At 46.7% G+C, this 7450-nt stretch overlaps 1 protein-coding gene and 1 long non-coding RNA gene across 17 annotated transcripts in view; one reads left to right on the forward strand and one right to left on the reverse strand.

Annotated features, from left to right (window-relative positions):
• LOC118401101 (inositol 1,4,5-trisphosphate receptor type 2-like) overlaps window positions 1–7450 on the forward strand; it is a 159814-nt gene that overhangs the window by 120599 nt on the left and 31765 nt on the right. The window lies entirely within an intron of this gene.
• On the reverse strand, window positions 113–5362 carry LOC127910593 (uncharacterized). Of its 15 annotated transcripts, XR_008075395.1 has the most exons (6): window positions 2965–5362; window positions 2609–2824; window positions 2287–2400; window positions 2173–2246; window positions 1384–1503; window positions 113–1345 (listed from the first exon to the last, which is right to left on the reverse strand). It is a non-coding gene; the product is annotated as an uncharacterized LOC127910593 (long non-coding RNA). The 15 variants fall into 15 exon arrangements; XR_008075387.1 differs by having other exon boundaries at window positions 2173–2306; window positions 2589–2824; XR_008075396.1 differs by having other exon boundaries at window positions 113–1225; window positions 1384–1443; window positions 2073–2306; window positions 2589–2824.

Below are 7450 nucleotides of genomic sequence, written 5' to 3' on the forward strand. Positions count from 1 at the left end.
GGATTCTGGATGAAGGTATTTTGGACCATTCCCCCTTACAAAACATCTCCAGTTCAGTTAGGTTTGATGGTTGCCGAGCATGGACAGCCCGCTTCAAATCATCCCACAGATTCTCAATGATATTCAGGTCTGGGGACTGGGATGGCCATTCCAGAACATTGTACTTGTTCCTCTGCATAAATGCTCGGGTAGATTTTGAGCAGTGTTTTGGGTCGTTGTCGTGTTGAAATATCCATCCCCGGCGTAACTTCAACTTTGTGACTGATTCTTCAACATTATTCCCAAGAATCTGCTGATATTGAGTGGAATCCATGCGACCCTCAACTTTAACAAGATTCCCAGTACCAGCACTGGCCACACAGCCACACAGCATGATGGAACCACCACCAAATTTTACTGTGGGAAGCAAGTGTTTTTCTTGGAACGTTGTGTTCTTTTGCCGCCATGCATAACGTCCCTTGTTATGACCAAATAACTCAATATTTGTTTCATCAGTCCACAGCACCTTATTCCAAAATGAAGCTGGCTTGTCCAAATGTGCGTTTGCATACCTCAAGCGACTCTGTTTGTGGCGTGTGTGCAGAAAAAGCTTCTTCCGCATCACTCTCCCATACAGCTTCTCCTTTTGCAAAGTGCGCTGAATTGTTGAACGATGCACAGTGACGCCATCTGCAGCAAGATGTTGTAGGTCTTTGGAGGTGGTCTGTGGGCTGTTTTTGACCGTTCTCACCATCCTTCATCTAATTTAATTTCATACGACTTAATATTGCTACACTAAAAATCTTTGTCTGGACAATATCCCAGTACTCAGCTTTTATTAGAAAATGAATGGCATGCCACTGTGATCATTTTCCGTAACGACAGAGTAAATTATTATGCAGCCTCAGAGGGGTGCCCAAACTTTTTCATACGACTGTAGATGTGTGCAACAGTATAGTTATTTGGGCAGGTTACCTTGGCATCTCTGCCCATTTACTCTGTTCCCCTGCAGCACCCCACCCTCCTAAGCCTTCACACCTAACTGGCCCCCTTCAATACCCACACCTGACTGGCCCCCTTCAATACCCACACCTGACTGGCCCCCTTCAATAACCACACCTGACTGGCCCCCTTCAATAACCACACCTAACTGGTCCCCTTCACACCTAACTGGTCCCCTTCACACCTAACTGGTCCCCTTCACACCTAACTGGTCCCCTTCACACCTAACTGGTCCCCTTCACACCTAACTGGCCCCCTTCACACCTAACTGGTCCCCTTCACACCTAACTGGTCCCCTTCACACCTAACTGGTCCCCTTCACACCTAACTGGTCCCCTTCACACCTAACTGGTCCCCTTCACACCTAACTGGTCCCCTTCACACCTAACTGGTCCCCTTCACCTAACTGGTCCCCTTCACACCTAACTGGTCCCCTTCACACCTAACTGGCCCCCTTCACACCTAACTGGCCCCCTTCACACCTAACTGGCCCCCTTCACACCTAACTGGCCCCCTTCACACCTAACTGGCCCCCTTCACACCTAACTGGTCCCCTTCACACCTAACTGGTCCCCTTCACACCTAACTGGTCCCCTTCACACCTAACTGGTCCCCTTCACACCTAACTGGTCCCCTTCACACCTAACTGGTCCCCTTCACACCTAACTGGTCCCCTTCACACCTAACTGGTCCCCTTCACACCTAACTGGTCCCCTTCACACCTAACTGGTCCCCTTCACACCTAACTGGTCCCCTTCACACCTAACTGGTCCCTTCACACCTAACTGGTCCCCTTCACACCTAACTGGTCCCCTTCACACCTAACTGGTCCCCTTCACACCTAACTGGTCCCCTTCACACCTAACTGGTCCCCTTCACACCTAACTGGTCCCCTTCACACCTAACTGGTCCCCTTCACACCTAACTGGTCCCCTTCACACCTAACTGGTCCCCTTCACACCTAACTGGTCCCCTTCACACCTAACTGGTCCCCTTCACACCTAACTGGTCCCCTTCACACCTAACTGGTCCCCCCTTCTAACTGGTCCCCTTAACTGGTCCCCTTCACACCTAACTGGTCCCCTTCACACCTAACTGGTCCCCTTCACACCTAACTGGTCCCCTTCACACCTAACTGGTCCCCTTCACACCTAACTGGTCCCCTTCACACCTAACTGGTCCCCTTCACACCTAACTGGCCCCCTTCACACCTAACTGGCCCCCTTCAATACCCACACCTAACTGGTCCCCTTCAATACCCACACCTAACTGGCCCCCTTCACACCTAACTGGCCCCCTTCACACCTAACTGGCCCCCTTCACACCTAACTGGCCCCCTTCACACCTAACTGGCCCCCTTCACACCTAACTGGCCCCCTTCAATACCCACACCTAACTGGCCCCCTTCAATACCCACACCTAACTGGCCCCTTCACCTAACTGGCCCTTCACACCTAACTGGCCCCTTCACACCTAACTGGCCCCTTCACACCTAACTGGCCCCCTTCACACCTAACTGGCCCCTTCACACCTAACTGGCCCCTTCACACCTAACTGGCCCCTTCACACCTAACTGGCCCTTCACCCCTAACTGGCCCCCTTCACACCTAACTGGCCCCCTTCACACCTAACTGGCCCCCTTCAATACCCACACCTAACTGGTCCCCTTCAATACCCACACCTGACTGGCCCCCTTCAATACCCACAACTGACTGGTCCCCTTCAATACCCACAACTAACTGGTCCCCTTCAATACCCACAACTAACTGGTCCCCTTCAATACCCACAACTAACTGGCCCCCTTCAATACCCACACCTGACTGGCCCACTTCAATACCCACACCTGACTGGCCCACTTCAATACCCACACCTAACTGGTCCCCTTCAATACCCACACCTAACTGCCCCCTTCACACCTAACTGGCCCCCTTCACACCTAACTGGCCCCCTTCACACCTAACTGGCCCCCTTCAATACCCACACCTGACTGGCCCACTTCAATACCCACACCTAACTGGTCCCCTTCAATACCCACACCTAACTGCCCCCCTTCACACCTAACTGGCCCCCTTCACACCTAACTGGCCCCCTTCACACCTAACTGGCCCCCTTCACACCTAACTGGCCCCCTTCACACCTAACTGGCCCCCTTCACACCTAACTGGCCCCCTTCACACCTAACTGGCCCCCTTCACACCTAACTGGTCCCCTTCACACCTAACTGGTCCCCTTCACACCTAACTGGTCCCCTTCAATACCCACACCTAACTGGTCCCCTTCAATACCCACACCTAACTGGTCCCATCCACATCTAACTGGTCCCCTTCAATACCCACACCTAACTGGTCCCATCCACACCTAACTGGTCCCCTTCAATACCCACACCTAACTGGTCCCATCCACACCTAACTGGTCCCCTTCAATACCCACACCTAACTGGTCCCATCCACACCTAACTGGTCCCCTTCACACCTAACTGGCCCCCTTCACACCTAACTGGCCCCCTTCAATACCCACACCTGACTGGCCTCAGTCATTTTCAGGTCAATTCTGTGTCCCACGGTCGTGAGAACCTCTTTATACAGCCAGTATACAACCTGTCCACAAATTAATAAAATACATTCTAATGACGTCAGTACAATCCTTTTTTCCCACTGTGTAGTTATCACCCAGTGGTAGTTACAGCATGAGACAGATGGTTCATTTTATCATTACCCGCTGTTCTCTTCAGACACTCTGCTTATCAATAGTGAAATAGGGCTGGAGAGTAAACAGAATAGATTTTAGTGTTGTCAGTTGGAACTGACAGGAATATAGACTTTGAGTAGTAGGATGGATTTTTTGCTTTGTGTCATAACAGCTATGTGTAATTACTAGTGAACACAATTTTACTAAACATAGTTTACAAGACAATGGATTTAAGATAAACCTCTGTCTCTGTTGACTGACTGTGTGCGTGCAGGCTTATACGTTGCACACTTCCCCATGTGTGTGAGCTTTCCAGAGCGTGAGTGCATGCATACAAGAGTGTGTGTGTGAGCTTTCCAGAGCGTGAGTGCATGCATACAAGAGTGTGTGTGAGCTTTCCAGAGCGTGATTGCATGCATACAAGAGTGTGTGTGAGCTTTCCAGAGCGTGAGTGCATGCATACGAGAGTGTGGGTGTGCTTTCCAGAGCGTGAGTGCATGCATACAAGAGTGTGTGTGAGCTTTCCAGAGCGTGAGTGCATGCATACAAGAGCGTGTGTGAGCTTTCCAGAGCGTGAGTGCATGCATACAAGAGCGTGTGTGAGCTTTCCAGAGCGTGAGTGCATGCATACAAGAGCGTGTGTGAGCTTTCCAGAGCGTGAGTGCATGCATACAAGAGTGTGTGTGAGCTTTCCAGAGCGTGAGTGCATGCATACAAGAGCGTGTGTGAGCTTTCCAGAGCGTGAGTGCATGCATACAAGAGCGTGTGTGAGCTTTCCAGAGCGTGAGTGCATGCATACAAGAGTGTGGGTGTGCTTTCGCACAACGCTCGGGCAGTCCGGGAGAGACAATTTACCAGCACATATGCACCTGTTGCATAATCTGGCGTGGTGGCTGTGCAGCGTAGAACAGAGCGGCGCTCTTATATAACCGGCTGGTCTGGGTGTGTGTGTTTATTGTACTGTCTGTCTGTGGGCTGAGCTGTCTGAGTGCACAGCGGGAGCTCCAGGCCTGGACTTTACTTGCCACAGGGTTTCCGTTAGACGGTAATAGCCGGCTTTTGTTTAAAAAATATATAATAATAATTATTGGTGCCAGCCAATTGTCTGGGAGAGAGAGAGGAAAAAAATCCCTTTGCGAAATAATGCATTTTATCCTTCATTGATGTAAATACCAGTGGATGTAGCGTGAGAGCTGCTGATACAGCTCAAACAGCTGTTTGTTGCTGCTGGAGTGAAATATGTGCTTTAATAAGACCAGTCATTGCACAACAATTCTAAAGTCAATCGCATTTAAAAAGACTATGGCCACGATTAAAAATACATTTTTATTTCTCAACTGGTAATTAAAGCTTGGTTCCCATTTGCCATTCAAGTGTATAGGCAACTAGGCAGGCTTCAGCGCGTCACACACCACTTTGCAATGAACTGGAGGCAGTATCCGTTTTGATGACATATCCTTATTTGTTTGAAACCTGAGCGTTTTACTGCATATTGTGAGGCATGTTTTACCTTGACTGGACTAGGCAAAATCCAACCAAACGTGGAGGCTATTATTTTCTAAAGACTTCTATATGCCATTGAAACCAGTAGCCTTTTTCTCTAATCTTCTATTGGTTTTCAAATGAATTTGATTTAATTGTCCAGTAGCCAATGCCACAATCCTAGTCATTAGCAACCCATGCTAGTTGTTGCATATTTAAATTTCCCCTCTAAGTTTCTAACAGATATTTTCATTCGCACGTAGCCTACTGCCTTGTGTGCATTGCTGCGCTTATAATTGGATGTAGCCTAGGCATACTAGTTGTATGAATTTGGGTTCTATCATCCAACAACTGTCCCAGAGTCAGTTTGGAAAAGGCTATTTCTTTCTTGTACCGAATGACAAGATGACCAATAGAATAGGGCAACTTTTCTACTGTGGAGGATAGTAGATTGACATAGGCTATTGATTTTGCTGTTTGTCTTGTTGGCTGAGGAAAAGTAAATGTGGGCAGTTATTCTAACATAGGCGGCATGTGAGTTTCAATTTTGGCAAAGCAAATTTTAACCATAAAAATACACCTTTTATAATGGCAGGCATTCCATGCATCCTCACATTTGCAGATTTATCTAAGATAGTCTACTATTCCTAATGTGATGAGTAGGTTGGATAGTCGTAGTGGCTCAGGGTACACTATCAGATAGCAGGCTTTATCCTTAATTAATTCTCCTTTTTTGCACAGGAAAACATTGGCCTTTTTATAAACACATTTCAAGCAATTCTACTACACTATGTATGACTGGAGACATTAGCAGAAACTTTTTTAATACGACAAATTACAGGGTAGGCCACTCTGCTGACACTGACAAACAGATCAATAAAAACAACGTTGTCTGATCCATATATTACCAAAAGGAGCGACACAAATACAACGTCTATATAACCTGGAGGAGGAAATGATTGTCCAAATACAACGTCTATATAACCTGGAGGAGGAAATGATTGTCCAAATACAACGTCTATATAACCTGGAGGAGGAAATGATTGTCCAAATACAACGTCTATATAACCTGGAGGAGGAAATGATTGTCCAAATACAACGTCTATATAACCTGCAGGAGGAAATGATTGTCCAAATACAACGTCTATATAACCTGCAGGAGGAAATGATTGTCCAAATACAACGTCTATATAACCTGGAGGAGGAAATTATTGTCCAAATACAACGTCTATATAACCTGGAGGAGGAAATTATTGTCCAAATACAAACAAAAGTGTCACTGACCCAATGACAAAGACAGTGAATATGCTCAATCACTGGGGATATGGCCGATGTTCTCCGCTGGTGACAAGCCAATAAGAGTACTACTTTTCTCTCAATTCAGTTAATAATCTTGATAATTAAAAGACAAATTGGAGTCTTTTCATTGTCTTCTCATTACAGCAATAGCCATTTGTTTTCCAAACTGTTTTTGTTTTTAGATTGTATTTTTAAATATTGCGATATGCCTGGCTGTGGGTCTCTGCTTTTCACTGACAGTCACAACTCAACAATCATCTATTTGGTATTTGCCGCAAGCTCTGCTCAAATTGCGGGGCCTTCTGACTATAGTCTATACGAGTATCATTTGTTTCCTAATGATCCTCTGTGGCCAAATCATGCTTTCTGGTGTAGTAACCTATTTTTACTGATTTTATTTATTTCTGTATAGACAGGAGTAAACTGATTAGGCTATATAATTTTGACAATCTAATTCGATGTACTTTAGGGAAAGCTTCTCTAGCCTTATGGAGTCGCTGCCTATGTATTCTAACATCTTCAAATTGCTCATCGAAATTCATTAAGAATGATGCCTGCTGTTGCATACGAGTTGTATGTCCTGTTAAGACATGTCATTTTGAGAACCGTGCGTAGACGCCCTAATCCGGTTGCGCAACAGATGGATGTGGGTCCGGTAAATTTCTTACATGCTCTGTAAATTAAAATGCTGCCGGTCAAATGTCCGCCGCCACATTTTCCGAATGGAAACACTGCGCTGCCAGTATTTGTTTGAATCCGGTCCACTGCTCTTTCAGCACTTTCAGACCATAGCTAGTTCAGTTAGTTCTCAGTCCTTAGTGTAGAGTAATCGTGGAGAGGGAGAAGCAGAGGTATATAGGGGATGACTCATCGTCCTCATCTTTGTTCTCTAGTCCAGTGTGTGTCTATGGATCACCTGCACTACAGGGGCCTCGACATGTGACCTCACCGGCTCCTCTCTATTTCTATCCCTCCTTCTCTGACAATGTTCTCACCCTCT

The sequence above is a fragment of the Oncorhynchus keta genome, chromosome 22 (genome assembly GCF_023373465.1).
Source record: "Oncorhynchus keta strain PuntledgeMale-10-30-2019 chromosome 22, Oket_V2, whole genome shotgun sequence".
Lineage (NCBI taxonomy): Eukaryota > Metazoa > Chordata > Actinopteri > Salmoniformes > Salmonidae > Oncorhynchus > Oncorhynchus keta.